Genomic DNA, 14429 nt, shown 5'->3' with positions numbered 1-14429 from the left:
GTAGTTCATATATCAATTATGCAATATCTTTTTCTCCTGTTAATAGGTCTATGGCTGGTTTGAATGTACTCTCCCTTAATGTCAAAGGGCTAAGTCACCCAGTTAAAAGGTCAAAGATTCTAGACTATTGTAAATCTCTTTCTTCGGATCTCGTACTTTTTCAGGAGACAAAGGTCTCTGTTAGGGAAGCGTTATTTCTGAAGAAGGAGTGGGTTGCTGATGTTGCTTGCTCAGATGCGTGCGGTAAAAGAAATGGGGTAATTACTTTAGTCTCTAAACATTCGGGTTTGTCTATCGTTTCCTCTGAACAGGATACAGAGGGACGCTGGCTACTATCTAAGCTGTCCGATGGTAATGCTGTTCTCTTTGTCATGAATATCTATGCCCCTAACAAGGATGATCCGTCTTTTTGGAAAACGATCACCAAAAAGCTAAATGACACGCCTCATTCTGGCAATCTTGTTGTAGGTGGTGATTTTAACTTACCAATGGATCCTATTCTGGATAGGAATTCTGCCTTTAATTTTCCTCCCCCTCAAGCACATAAACAAATGATTAATATGTGTTCTCTGACCCATCTTCAGGATGTTTGGCGTCTTCACAATCCCACTGGCAGTGACTTCTCCTTTTTTTCTTCCCCTCACTCGTCCTTCTCACGTATTGATTATCTCCTGGTTCACTCCTCTCTTGTTCAAGCTTCCGCATCTCCGATTATTCACCCCATTTTAGTCTCAGATCATGCCGCGGTAACTTTCTCACTTAGGTCTTTTGCTCCTAGGGCAAGGTCTCGATCTTGGAGGCTAAACACGGAAATTTTACATGATGTTTCCCAGGTTCAAGAGTTTTCCAATGATATTGAGACGTTTTTCCTTGAGAATGTTGGCTCAGTAAGCTCCCCTGTTGTTCTCTGGGACTCTTTTAAATGCACGTTTCGAGGTCAGGTCATTAAGTGTATGTCCAGGAGAAACGCTGCCATCAAAAAAGAACTCACAGACTTAGCAGAGGATATTAAGCGTCAGGAATCTCTTTTTCGACATTCTAAGGATAAATCGTGCTTACAATCTATTAAGAATTTAAAATATGCATATAATACTATTGTCACTAAGAGGGCGCATATTGGTTTTCAGGCTCAGAAATCTAAGCGGCTACTGTTAAAAAATCGTGCGGGCAAGACTCTTGCAGCTACATTAAAGTTCCAGGAGTCTGCTAATAAGTCTTCCCAAATCTCCTCTATTACTGACCATCTTGGTAAGAGGAAATTTCAGACTGAAGAGATTCTTGAGGTCTTTCGCGATTTTTATAATAAGTTATATACCCCCTCTACTCAGGCGTCTTTTGAACAGTGCCAGGAGTTTTTGAAGACAGTGCCGTTGAAAACTATACCGGAGGATGCTAATAATTCATTAAATGCCCCGATTACCTCTGATGAAATTATTTCCGCGATTAAAGCCACTCGTTCCGGTAAGGCTCCGGGTCCAGATGGGTACCCTATTTTGTTTTATAAGACCTTCTTATCTGTGATTGTTCCGAAACTTCAATCGGTCTTTGATGCTTTTATCAAGGATGGCTCTGTGTCTGGCTCTGCTGCCGATGCTACTATTGTAGTAATCCCCAAAGAAGGAAAAGATCATTCAGACCCCAAGAATTTTCGTCCTATTTCCCTGCTTAATATGGAAGCTAAGATTTTTGCTAAAATCTTAGCTAAACGATTAGAATCCTTTATCCCTCAATTGGTTCATCCTTCCCAAACAGGTTTTGTAAAGGGTCGTCTTGCACGTGATAATATCCGTACTTTCTGTCATATTCTAGGTGCCGCTAAGCGATCCAATCTTCCGGCGGCGGCCTTGACCCTTGATGCTGAAAAGGCCTTTGATAAGGTTTCCTGGCCTTTTTTACGAGCTGTTTTATGTGCACATAACCTTGGTGATTCTTTTATCAGCATGGTTATGTCTCTTTATTCCCGACCTAGGGCTAACATAAGAGTGAATGGGGCCACCTCGTCCTTTTTTAATCTTTGCCAGGGTACGAGACAAGGGTGTCCTTTGTCTCCTCTTTTATTTTTGTTGTCCATTTATCCTCTTCTTAGACTGATTGATGTACATCCAGACATTATGGGTTTTTCTTTTGGTTCCCATCAGCTAAAAGTAGCTGCCTATGCTGATGACGTTCTCATCTTTTCTGATGATATTGCACGTGCTATCCCGGCTATTTCTGAGACCATTTCCATTTTCTCAAAGGTTTCAGGGTATACACTGAACAGAGATAAGACAGAAATGTTCCCCTTAAATGCTTACTGCTTCTCCTCTCATATGGGTTCGGCGGGCTTTAAGTGGCAATCTAAGCAACTAAAATATCTGGGTATTTATTTTTGTTCCACCCTTTATGCCACGGTTACTTATAATGAATCTCAAACTATTCTTAAAGTGCGACATCTTTTAGATAATTGGTCTCCGAAGCATATCTCCTGGTGGGGTCGGTTCCAAACTCTTAAAATGATGATAACACCTATTATTAATTTTGTCTCTTCTATGATTCCAGTGAAGCTTTCTGATGCCTTCTTTCATGATCTTGATTTAATTACCTCCAAATTCTTATGGAATAATAAAAGGGCTAGAATTGCCTATAAATTTTTGAGGAAACCCTATGAGTTGGGGGGATGTAATCTTCCTGATTGGGGAAAATATCAATCTGCTTTTTTAGCCTCCCAGGGCGCGCTCTGGTTTTCCTCTCCCTTTATGCAGGTTCCAGCTTGGTTGCTAATAGAACAGGAATTGGCCTCTCCGCTTCCAACGGCCTCTTTTTTAACCACGCATACCCTTTTCATTCCATTTTCTAGATCTATTATTTTGGATACGGTTGCTGCGATTCGCAAAGTTGACATGAGAGTGGCGATTCCGCTGCATAAAACTAGATGGTCATCCATTTGGCGCAACTCCAAAATTAAAATTAATATTGATCCAGACTTGATGTCTTACTGGGCGGGGAAAGGTATCTCGCTTGTTAAGCACTTGTATGATTCCAATAATGATCCTCTTCCGTTCTCTACCCTGGCCCAGCAATTTTCTCTATCTAATTTAGATTTTTATACTTTTCTTAAGATAAAGGTAGCACTTGCTAGAATACAGCTTCAGCCTTCTTCCCCCATGATTATGCTTTTTCACCTATGGATTAAGTCTGGTCATGTAGCATCTAGGATTTATAAATTTTTGTCGTCCTCGACACTTCCTACTCAAACTGTTACGCAGCAAAAATGGCTACGTCATTTCGAGCATGAAGTCACTGATCATATTTCTTCGGACACTTGGCAAGATATTGGTAGGCTCTCGCTTCGTAATAAAATCGCCCCCTCATTAATGCAATCTAAGTTTTTCTCTATTAATCTTCTTCACTGGACTCCCACTCGTTTACACGCGTTAAATCTCAAGGACAATAATCTCTGCTGGAGTTGTGGTCTTGCACCAGGTGACTTCCAGCATATGTTCTTTAATTGCTCTCTTCTCCAACCCTTTTGGGGTTTAGTTCACAAACACCTCATGCTTATCTTTGATATTGAGTTTCAACTCTCTTTTCCACTAATTCTTCTAGGTCCGTTGGCGGCCTCGGTACCGTTGCCCTTAGATGCCATGGAATTACAACTATTGGATCTTTTACTAACTATTGCGGTCAAAGTAATTCTCATGGAGTGGAAATCTTTTTCTTCAGTCTCTTATCATACTTGGTGGGCATGGGTTTCTTTTTTGCGTAGTGCTCATACGTCAGTTGATCATGCTCACCTCTCTCCGTCTATATCTAATGAGGTGTGGCGGACTCTAGATATGTACGTGCAAAGGGCCTCAGAGGGATTGGTGGCTCAATACCCGTTTGATGTACCTGGTTAATGCTGTCGTTGTTGCTGGGTGAATCCTTTGGAAATCCTCTTCTCTTCTTTCATCCTGTCTTGTCCTTCTTCCTCTTTTCTTCTATCTTTTTTCTGTCTTTGCTTTCTTTCCTTTCTTTCTTTCCCTTTATCCCCAAGTTAATATAGGATGATGATACTTTTTGATAAGCACGTCTCCTGACTATCTAGTGTCTCTTCCTTATTTAATGCATTCCTCGGATATTTCCAGATTAATGAACTTTGTAATGAAATTCTAGTGTTAATTCTCAGCTTTCCAGGTTGGATGTCTTTCAGCTGATATCATTTGTATCATCCGTGATTGTATACTATGCTTGTTCTTATTCCCTTAAAATAATACATTCTTTTGAAATCAAAAAAGAAGGAGCCCTTGTGGGTTTCCGTGAGTCAGATCAGATTCTCTTCAAGAGTTCCTTTGTCTCTGAGCCCTGCTTAACACGTGTACAGGAGGAGCCCTATATTCATGTCCTCAATGTTTGAGACAAAAAATACTCATTGATTTCTGAACGAGAGTAAAAGCGTTAAGGTAACATGTCGTTCCTGCTTATATTTTGCATGCTTTACATAATCCTGCATTCCCTATGAGTATTTGCTTTTCCCAGAATGTTGTTACTTTTTTTCAGGCACTGCATAATTTGAAATGAGTCACATCCAGGTGCTTATAATGGGGCAGAATTGGGTTGTAGGTGAAGACAGTGCGAGTTTCACTCAGTGGGGCAGAAGGGTGTTCGGTGGGGATAGGATGTGGCATTATGGCCAGAGCTACCAAATTTGGAACTGGGGAACCTGGTTCAGCCTTCATGCCTTGTCCATCAGACTACTCCTGAGGGAGCACCCATGATAGACTTTAGAAGGCCCCACTAGACCTTAGAAGCCCTGGTCTCTTAGCACCAGCAGGTGAACCCTACCGGTGGCCAGTTGGGTAAACTTGAAGCCCTGTCCACCACAATTCATACCCAGGTTCACCACCAGTCTTGCGGGCAGGTCTACAAAGCAGCACACCCTAGAGCAGCAGTGGCTTTGTCACGCAGTAGTTTTCCTGCAATAATAAAAGTCTCCCACACAACCCCCACGGTTTTTGACGCATTCATAGATTGACAAGGACTTGTAATCCTGGGAAAGCGGCAAAATCTTGCGCTACCCCAGAGGAGGCATAACTAGGAGAAATATCTTTATTTCTCCTTGCTTTTTCCTCTTTCAAACTGTGCTTTATTCTGCAGCCCACATAGAAAGATGAAAAAGCCTCTCAAGATTGTTTTTGTACAGGAAGGTGCCCCTTCCTGCACAAAAACAATCCTGCATGCAAAGGAGGCACCCTTGCACCATGGGGCAAGTGTGCCTGCGTTGAAGCTAGGCTGTCGAAATGGCGCCAGTGCAGGGGGAAAAGACCGGAATGCACCATATTGGATAAATACGGCACATTCTCGCCCTTTCCCTGTGATGCAGGGCAGCGCAGCAAAGTAACTTGCTGTGCTGCCCTGCGCCACCATTCCCATAAATATGTCCCTAAGCTCACAAATAGTAAATTGACCACACTAATTATCTGTGTAAGAGCATGTATTGATAAACACAATAAGCCACTGACCTTTTTCTTGGACCTTGTTGAGTTGCCAAGCACAGCAGCAGATCTAATCTTAGATGCCTTACTTGCATGCTTAGAGAGACACAGTTTTACTGATGAGTATTTAAAAAGTCATTTGGTTCAGCTTGTAACAGATGGTGCTTCCAATATGATAGGTAGGAAATCTGGTGTGGCAACTCTTCTGAAACTGAATTATCCACAGTTGAGTGTATGGCACTGTGCTAACCACAAGCTGGAGCTTGCTGTGGGTGATGTTTGTAAAGAAGTCGCAGGCATTAATCAGCTCAAATTTTTTTTTGATAAACTATATACCACCTACCATGCCGCTCCGAAAAATCAGAGAGAGCTTGGGGAATGTGCTCTGGAGGTAGAAGTAAGACTTCTGGCAATTGGAAAGGTGCTAGATGTACGTTGGGTGTCCTCAAGTGAAAGATCTGTGAGAGCTGTTTGGAATAACTACAAAGAACTTATTAAACATTTCATGGAATCTTCCGAAGACTCAACGAGGAGTGACATTGAGCAGAGGAAATATGCTGGTTTAAACCGTTTATTAACCTCCCTGGTGTTTGTTGAAAATATGGGCATTTTATATGATGCTCTCATAGAATTGGGTGACCTATCCAGAAGGCTGCAGCGGCGTGATATGACCATATATGAGGCCGATCGTTCAATACAGATGCAGATTTTAGTGTTTGAATCAATGGCTGATGCACCTGGGCCCTTTGTTTGCTACAACTGCATTAGATGCTGCTGAACGGATGCAGTTTGCTGGTGTAGGACTGCAACAGAACAAAGGCTGTGTTAGCATCAATAGGGCACAGTTCTTTAGGAGCTTAGCAAATAACCTGCGAAAAAGGATGACAATGTCTAATGCATCAAATGTTTCTAGATGCACAACCACAAACAATGATGAAATCGAATACAAAGAGTTAGTACATAGAATGAAACTCCTACAACCAGTTTATTGGCCAGATCCAGTAGACATCTTATACGGTGAGGGAAAATTACAAAACCTTTGTAGTAGGTTGCATGTATTTGAGACCAGGCAGTACATCCTTGGTTTCAGAGAGTACAAACAAAATAAAAATTGCATCTCTGAAAGCCTGAAACCATTAATGCACATTATAAACACCTTTTGTACCTCAACTGCTTAATGTGAACGGGGCTTTAGTGTAATGAATGACGTGCTCACACCACTGCGGAACAGAATATCAATCAATCGTCTGTCTTCTACAATGTTCATAAATATCGTGGGGCCACCTGTCATAGAATTTAAACCTGAATTTTATGTTCAGAAATGGTTAGAAAAAGGGAGGAGAAGTACAGATGAAAGAAACTGCATGGCTCGGAGACAAATGGCTTATGATTCCACTTATAAGCGTATTTGGAATATTCTGTGATTGGAAACATGTCCCACATTGTAAATGAATTAAATATAAACAACTTATATATTAAACCTCAAATAAACATGTTTATTGATTCTTTGAATTAAATAACGTTATAAGCTGTAACTGGTCAGTGAAATGCCAAACGTTCAAAAATTGGTATGTTTTGCTATTTCTAGCCACACCTCCGACTCCGCCCACTAATCCAAACCTTGGGTTAGTCCCGCCCCCTGAGTCTCCGCCCACAGTTCCCCTACTTTTTTTTCCCCACTTCGACCACTGGGACGCACTCAAGTAGGTCCGCTATCCTAATGAGCCCCTTTGTTCTGACCCAAAGTGTTGATAAATCTTCCCCATACTAGTTTTTCAAACATTCAAGCTGAACCACAGTTGCTAGAACATTATAGTCCTTTAATTTATTTTATATAAACAAAGAAAGACTGACTTGATAAAAGTGCATATTGCTGCAGATGTTTTTAGCTCAAAGTCTATCAGACAGCACAGTTGTCTGGGTTGCTAATGAAACCTTGAGGACATTCGGAAAGCTTCCTTGGAAATGCATTCTTCTCATTGCTTACAATTGGCTTTGTAACTCATATTTGTTTGCTTTCTATTTGCTGGCTTCATTTGTTTTAGGCTGTCGAGCTTGAGTTCCTCCCTCCTGTGCCCCATACACTTTTTACTGTATGCTTCCACCAGTACTCACTTCCTGTATACAGGCCTTTAAATCTTGTTCTTATCTTGTCATATTTGCTGAGCATTCAATAACGGAGGTCAAATGTCAGGCTCTGGCTTCCGAGGGAGCTTGGGGTTTACTTTTCTTTTTCTGGCTTCAAATTCAGAGGATTTATCTGGCAACCATGATGGGTACTGGGGGTGTGCTGGAGGATGGCTGTAACATGATATTTTTTATTCTAGCACGGAACAAAAGTTAAATGTCTGTAAATTAACTGTGCAGGTATTTCAGATTATATAAAAATTAGGAAAGCACAAATGAAGCAAATTTTTCAATAATTTTGAAGTCTGGAGGAAGCAAATATTTAATACAATCAAAACAAATTAGTACACTTGTCATGTGGTTCCTAGGACCCCCCAGGACCTGCACGTTTTGGATGACCTAAACTGAGGGCTAGGTGGGCATATAATAAATAATAGCATTTGCGTACTCCTACGATGTACAGCCTACCTAACTGTGCCTAGCCTAGATGTGTAGGTGAACCATGTATGCGTAAGTGCCAGGATATGTCCTAATGGAACCCAATGGAGCCAAGAATCCCCCAGGGAAGTACTAACCCCTCACCTGATGGTTCTGAATGAAGGACCGTGTCTCTGCGTCGAGGATGGCACCCCGCAAGGGATGTCAGATCTCTGCCTGTCAGAGGATCGGCCTGCAGAGCCTCAGTCCAGCTTGGAAGGAATTCTCCTCTGCTCTTGTAAGGGGGAGCGAGGGTCTTTTACACTAAAGTGGTCATTCCGGGGTTTTTCTAGCATCAATCTGTTTTGAAAACATTCGCTAATGCCCTGCTAATCCTTTTCTAAATAAATATGATCATGCACAGCTGGCCCTTGTACAGAATAAATCTACCGTGCCTCTGGACATATTTATGTACGTCAGGTACAGGGATTAAGATATGGTACCGAGAGCCTGATGTCGAAGAGACAGAAGTAAGCTACTAGGTATAAGACCGTTATGTCGTGTGGATGGAACACAATGTATGTAATCAGTATGTATATGATGGAACTAACCTAAAGGACATGACCCACTAGGTGATTAGATTTCCACACTTTATTGTTTGTGTGCTGTATAGTTTTATCAGTAAAATTGTGTGTCTGTACAAATGTAATGGTCATTACAATGGAAGATGTGCTGTCTGCAATGGCAGTACGCTACCACACCATGCATACTCCCCTTTACCCAACCCAATTCTACTCTGCACCACTCAATGCCACTGTACTCTACTCTTCACCACTCTACTTTACACCACTTCACTGTATGCCTCTCTACTCTACTCTGCACCACTCTACACCACTCTACTCTATGCCCATGCATTCTACCCCTACTATGCACAACTGTGCTCTGCGACAGTTGACTCTGCAACACTGCACTCTCTGCCAATGAATTCTACACCACTCTATGCCACTCTACGCCACTATGCTCTGCATCACTCCAATATACGCCACAGCACTCGACTCTGACCCACTCCATTCCATTGTGCACCACTCTACTCCACTCTACACCACTCTACATAACTTCACTCTCCGCCCCTGAACTCTACGCTGCTGTACTCTGCACCACTGCACTCTTTGCCACTTCACTCTTTCCTGCACCTCTCTACTCTATGCCAACTTACTGCACTCTATGCCAAAGCCCTGTACATCACTGCACTATAAGCCACTCTGCTCTACATCCCTCCATTGTACGCAACTGCACTCTACGTCATTCCACTCTAGGACACTTTAATCTACTCTGCACCACTGCACTCTACAACACTGCACTCTACGACACTCTACTCTATGCCACTGCACTCTACACCACTTCACTCTACTCTAAAACAATCTACTCCACACCACTGCACTCTACGCCACTCTATTCCACTCTGAGCCACTCCACCCAATACCACTGCAATCTACCATGCGCAACTCCACTTTGCACCACTCTACTCTATACTATTGCACTCTACGCCACTCTATTCTATGCTACTGCACTGTACACCAATACACTCTGGACAACTTTACTGAAAACCCATACACTCTACACCAATGCACTCTACGCCAATCTACTCTGCACCACTGCACTGTACGTCACTATATTCTACTCTGCAACACTCTACACCATTGCACCTTACATTGCTGAACTCTAAGCTACTCTATTCTCCCTGCACCTCTCCTCTCACCTCTCTTCTCTACACCACTGTATTCTACACCACTGCACTCTACACCACTTTACTCTATACCACTGCACAATACCACACTTTACTCTACAACACTGCACTCGCCATCTATGCCATTCTACTCTGTGCCACTACACTCTGCTCACTCTACTCTATGCTACACCAATGCACTCTACACCACTTCACTCTATAACACTCCACTCTATGCCACTGCACTCTACGCCAATCCACTCTGCGCTACTTGAATCTACTCTGCACCACTGTGCTCTACGACACTCCACTCTACACCACTTCACTGTATTCCTCTCTACTCTGCACCACTGTACTCTGTGCCAATGCACTCTACCCCACTCTGCTATGCACCATTGCACTCTTCACTGCACTGTATACCACTCCAATCTAGGGCACTCTATTCTGTGACAGTCTATGACTGCACTCCGTGCCACTGCACTCTACTACACACCACTCAACACCACTCTACTACACTCTAAAACACTTTACTCTGCATCGCTCCACTCTACGTCACTTCACTCTACTCTGAATCAGTCTACTCTATGCCACTGCATTCTATGCCATAGTGCTCCACTGTGCGCCACTCCACCCTGCGTCTCTCCACTTTATCCATTGCAATGACACTGTGCCATTCCACTCTACTCTCGCCACTGCACTCTATGCTACTCCACTCTATGTCATTGCACTCTACGCCAATGCACTCTACACCACTTTACTGCAAACCAGTGCACTCTATGCCACTGCAATGTACGCCAATCTGCTCTGCACCATTGTACTTTGCGCCACTTCACTCTAGGCCCCTCTACTCCACTGTAGGGCACTACAGTCTATGATACTCCACTATATGACACTCTACTTCAATAAACTCTACTACACTCTTCAACACTCAACTCAACTCTGTGCCACTCTATGACAGTACTCCACTCTATGACGCTCTATGCAACTCCCTCTTTGCCACTCTGCCAATTTACACCACTGTGTTCTACGACACAATACTCCACTCTACTTCACTCCACTACTCCAGTATACGCCACTCCATGCCACTTTATGCCACTCCACTCTACAACACTCTGCTCCTCTTTAGGCAACACCCTGTATGCCACTCCACTCTGCTCTACGCCACTCTACTCTACTCCACTCCGACACTCCACTGAAATCTACAACAATTTACTACATGCTGCATCCTTCCACTCTACAACTCTACACCACTCCACAACACTCCACTTTATGACATTCCACTTCACACCACTCTCCTTTACAGCACTAACTTTTATCCATGCTGAACAGCAGCCACGCTGGTGTACAACATGGCTAAAACATATTGGAGCCAAAATCTCTTGCATAGGTGAGACATATTTGCTTTGCCAATGGATTTTTCTTAAAAGAACTGGTGGCTGGGGTACGCAGTTACTGAAAAACGTACTTAAAAAAATGAAATACTGATGATGTCTGTTTGTGTTTTATCTGCACAGTTTATTCATCCCAGCAAGTCACCGAGATATGATGCACAGATTAACAAAAAAATCGAAAAATCTTGCTGGGCTTCCTCGGTTTCTCCCCAAATCATTCCCCGCAGCAGGGAGCTGGAGAAGTGGGAGCAGTCCTGCAATCAACCTGTGGGAGGTTATTTTGTGACCGTCCTCTGTTTCCTCGGGCAGGCTTTTAACCAAACATTTTAACACAGCAGGAGAAGAGAGGCTGCTCTCCTGCCAGCATAGCTATAGAAACAAAGAAAACAAACACAGCGCGGACTGAGTTTTTTTCTTTTATTGCAGGTGAGCTTTTAAAATTTGCGAGCATTGCAGCACTTCAGAGATTTTGTAAGAAATATGCAACTTGCAAAACGCTGTGCGGGGGTCTGATTAAACGGCACACTAATATGGCCAGTGCTGTGAGCGATATCGCAAAAATATATTCTTGCTTTATATGCAAAGGAACTTAATGCACTTATACTCTCCACTGCTGCAGAGCCTCTACCTGTAACCACAAAACAGGTGTTAAGGTGCATCACCAAAGAGCCCAGAAGAGATGCCGATCAGCGCAGCATCCCAGACATGGAGGCAGGGCCGGCTTTAGGGCTGGTGGCGCCTGGTGCAACAATCACTTTTGGCGCCACCACATCCCATGACCGCCTCCTCGGATTCTCTCCCTACCACATGCAAAAGTGCCCTTCATCTCTTCTATCATAAGATATTGCTAAACACACGCCCCTTTTAGGTAACAGTGCCCCCTCCACAGGTCAGCGCCCAGTGCGGCCGCACCAGTCGCACTGCCCTAAAGCCGGCCCTGCATGGAGGCGCCTAATCAGGGAGCGCTATAGAAACAGGTCTGACATTCATCTCCCTCTGCTCTTCACCTCTATCCAAGTAGGTGAGAGTAGGGGAACATCTACCTCAACGTGGTGCAAGATAACCTCTCATCGATACATGATTCTGATTAATTCAGAGTCTAGTGTCAGGGCACTCTTGAAATAACCCCAAAGCCATCTCCTCAGCATCCAGAAGAGAACAAAAACTCTCTGAAACATCTGGACCTTCCAATGTCCTTCCCCACCCAAGACCAGGGGCAGGACAATTATTCCAATTATTTTCTAGTATAGAGGAATGTGTAAGGCGCGAGGCCCACCATGGATCTAAGGACCTGACAAACCCACTTCAATACCATTCATTCATGATGATTACCATTGTGTCTTCCGTAGACCTAGAGCATCTGTTTTTGATACTCTAACATAGCACACAGACAAACCTCAAGACTTCCGTGAGGGGGCAATATATATTGTATTGTGTAGTTTGTTAAAACCATTATATTATAAAATCAGATAGAAAATGTAAGAAGTTCCATTAGTAATACCGGAACAAATTATTACAGACAATAATCCACTGCAATAAAGTTAAAGATACTGAAGACAAGCATGGAGGAAGACTGTAGGGTGAGTAAAGGTGTTCTTCCATAGTTGTCCAGCACTGATCTGTACGTCACCTGATAGTGGTTGTATGACAGAGGCACTCATGGCTAAACCACACATGCCTCTACAACGCTGCCTAAACAACGAATGCATCTGAACAACTCATTACTTTACCACGCATGTATTTACCATGCGTGCCTTTACCACGCAATTTTGTTGTAAAGGTATGACTGCTAAAGGGATATATGTAGTAAAGATCACACCCCAGCCCCCCCCCCCGCCGAGGCCTAAAAACAACCCCAACCCCCCCAGACCTAAAAACAAACCGAACCCCCAAGCCCAAAAAGCAACCTGACCCCCCACCTTAAGCCCTACAAACAACCCTCTCCCTTTATCAACTTCTAGCCACTCTCATACTTCTTCTGCACTTGTCTACTCAAATCCTTGAACCCATCAACTGGAATGGATCAATTGTTGACCTGCCCATCCATTCCCTAATCAACTTGGAGCATGGAACGAGCCATCTCAGCAAAACAAGCAATGACACATCTGTAGTTTCGTTGGGAGTGGTCCTCATTGCACATAATATGTCATCTGTCACACTCTTCAAATCAAGCCTGTTCTCTAAATCCAACTGTAACCGCCCCTTCAATGTTCGCTTGGGGTGAGGGGAGGTCTGTAAAGGGCAGTTTTCACATGTTTAATCCCATAAGCTTCCAAAAACATCTTCATGTCCATGGACACCAACTGTGTGCCAGTATCCGTATCCATCTCTTTGGGCCAACCCTTCCTTCTAAATACATACTTTAGGAACTGAATGCCTGTTTGGGTATTCACTGTGCTCACAAATCTAACCTTTGGCCACTTTGTCATGTAATCTATGAGCTCCAGACCATATGTTGACATTCCTACCAGCATCCCGTACAGATCGGTAATATCAAGGGCCAACTCGTTCCACAAGATCATAGATACAACCACTGGTATGACAGGGAGAGGTAAAGATCTGGTCACTTCTAATTTATCACAAAGGATGCATGCATTACATTCCCTCACATGGCATTCCACAGCCTTGTCAACACGAGGCCACCAGAAACCCTCTCGCATCCTGTGTTTCATAGCCCAAATTTCTGTCTGAGTCTTGTGTAATTGGTCTAATACTCTCTTCCTCAAATTGAACGGTACCACCAACTGTCCAATGAAGCACAATAAAACTGGAATACACGTTAACCAATGCGGCATCTGTACATATGACGTGTAAACAGGACTCAGGGCCTTCATGTTTGACCAACGATTGACTGTCCATTTCATCTCTTGTTTAATGTGTCATCATCTTCCAAAGCATTCCTCCATTCTTCCTCACTCATAGCCTCTCTAAAAACTGTGGGAGAATAATGCACCACACACACTATCTCTACATCATCATTAAGATGGTCATCATTTCCGGTGTTACAGAGTGACACGCGGGAAAGCAAACAAATGTCTCCTTCTTAGGATGAAATCAATATTGTAATTGTACTCCTGCAACTGGAACTGCCATCTAGCTATTCTAGGGTGGCTTTTCCCTAGCCTCTGGAGCTGAAGAGATACATTTGGGGACATTTCTCATCGCCAATGAAGAGAGTGCTTCTCTTCAGGCCCTAGGTTGAGTAATGGCTTTAATACATGAAGCCGTGATCTGACCTCCAACACCTCACCGGAGATCAACTGGCAAGGTCAAGACTTCAACAAACGTTCTCAATTCTACATTCTAATAGAAACA

This window comes from Triturus cristatus, chromosome 3_1 (assembly GCF_964204655.1).
Source record: "Triturus cristatus chromosome 3_1, aTriCri1.1, whole genome shotgun sequence".
Taxonomy (NCBI): Eukaryota; Metazoa; Chordata; class Amphibia; order Caudata; family Salamandridae; genus Triturus; species Triturus cristatus.
The sequence above is the reverse complement of the archived record's forward strand: the minus strand, read 5'-3'. Positions refer to the sequence as shown.